The following is a 1,785-nucleotide window of genomic DNA, read 5'->3' as shown; positions in this document are numbered from 1 at the left end:
TCTCCTTTGTTTACTCTGTTCTCTCTGGAATTCTTAATATTATCACGCACCTCTGAATTGATTCTCTAATTTTCTTATCTTTCCCCTTCCCTTCTCTCCTTCTGTCCTCCACACTGTCTTTTTTGTTCTTTCTGGGATATGTGATTGACTTTATCTTCCAAAGTATCTGTTTATTTATTTGAAGATTTTTAAAGCTTTTTATTTTGAAATAATTACAGATTCACAGGAAATATTATTTCAAAATGCAAAGAAATGTACTGGGATGTCTCATGCACCCTTCCCCCAGACTCCCTCGCTGTTAACATCCTGAACAACTATAGTACAATATCACAACTGAAAAATTGAAATTGGTGGTGGTGGCGGCATGGTGGCAAGGGCAGCTGAGGCGGCTGCAGCAGCAGTAGAAGAGGTCAGCTCAGCCGGGCAGTTTGAAGAGCTGCTGCACCTCAAAGCCAAGTCCCTCTTTGTGGCCCACTTCTGGGCACCACAGGTTCCACAATGTGCACAGATGAACGAAGTTATGGCAGAGTTAGCTAAAGAACACCCTCAAGTTTCATTTGTGAAGTTGGAAGCTGAAGGTGTCCTGAAGTATCTGAAAAATAAGAAATTAGCTCTGTTCCCACTGTTCCATTTTTCAATAATTCTCAAAAAATTGACTGATTAGATGGTGCACATGTCCCAGAGTTGACCAAAAAAGTTCAGCGACATGCATCTAGTGGCTCCTTCCCAGCCAGCACTGATGAACATCTCAAAGCAGATCGCAATCTGCGCTTAAAGAAATTGACTCATGCTGCCCGCTGCATGCTGTTTATGAGAGGGACTCCTCAAGACCCACGCTGTGGTTTCAGCGAGCAGATGGTGGAAATTCTTCACAAGCATGTTTAGTTTAGCAGTTCTCATGTCTTCTCAGATGAAGAGGTTTGGCAGGGGCTCAAAGCCTATTCCAATTGGCCTACCTATCCTCAGCTCCACGTTTCTGGAGAGCTCATATAATTAAGGAGCTACAACCATCTGAAGAACTAGATACAATTTGTCCCAAAGCCCCCAAATTAGAGGAAAGGCTCAAAGTGCTGACAAATAAAGCTTCTGTGATGCTCTTTATGAAAGGAAACAAACAGGAAGCAAAATGTGGATTCAGCAAACAAATTCTGGAAATACTAAATAGAACTGGGGTTGAATGTGAAACATTCGATATATTGGAGGATAAAGGAGTTCAGCAAGGATTAAAAGCTTATTCAAATTGGCCAGCATACCCTCAGCTGTATGTGAAAGGGGAGCTGGTGGGAAGATTGGATATCGTGAAGGAGCTGAAAGAAAATGGTGAATTGCTGCCTATACTGAGAGGAGAAAATTAATAAATCTTAAACTTGGTGCCCAGCTATTGCAAGAAATACTTAATTACATTGGGAGCAGTTCATGATTTAGTCCTCAGAAATGGGCTAGGAATAGAAAAATCCTGCTTACTCAGTTACATGTTTTTTGTATTTCACAACGTTGTGCTAAATACAAGTATGTTACATTTTTTTCCCACCAAAAATAGAATGCAATAAACATCCTCAAATTATTAACAATAATTATATAAGAAAAGTGTATCTTTACAGCAATATTAAACATACAGCTACTATAAAAAAATTGAAATTGGTACAATCTACAGAGTTCATTCAGATTTCACAAGTTACACATGCCCGCGTGTGTTTGTGTGTGTGCTTGGCATAACTTTTTGCAATTTTATCACTTGTGTTGTCTTGGATAGCCACCATCAAAGTCAAGATACACAACAGTACC

At 39.8% G+C, this 1,785-nt stretch overlaps 1 pseudogene; it reads left to right on the top strand.

Annotated features, from left to right (window-relative positions):
- The first annotated feature begins 364 nt into the window (after positions 1-364).
- On the top strand, positions 365-1,417 carry LOC105487342 (glutaredoxin-3 pseudogene; annotated as a pseudogene).
- The last annotated feature ends 368 nt before the right edge of the window (positions 1,418-1,785 follow it).

Source organism: Macaca nemestrina, chromosome 5 (assembly GCF_043159975.1).
Source record: "Macaca nemestrina isolate mMacNem1 chromosome 5, mMacNem.hap1, whole genome shotgun sequence".
In the NCBI taxonomy this organism is placed as follows: Eukaryota; Metazoa; Chordata; class Mammalia; order Primates; family Cercopithecidae; genus Macaca; species Macaca nemestrina.
Note: the sequence above shows the minus strand (reverse complement) of the source record. Positions and strands in the feature narration are given on the sequence as shown.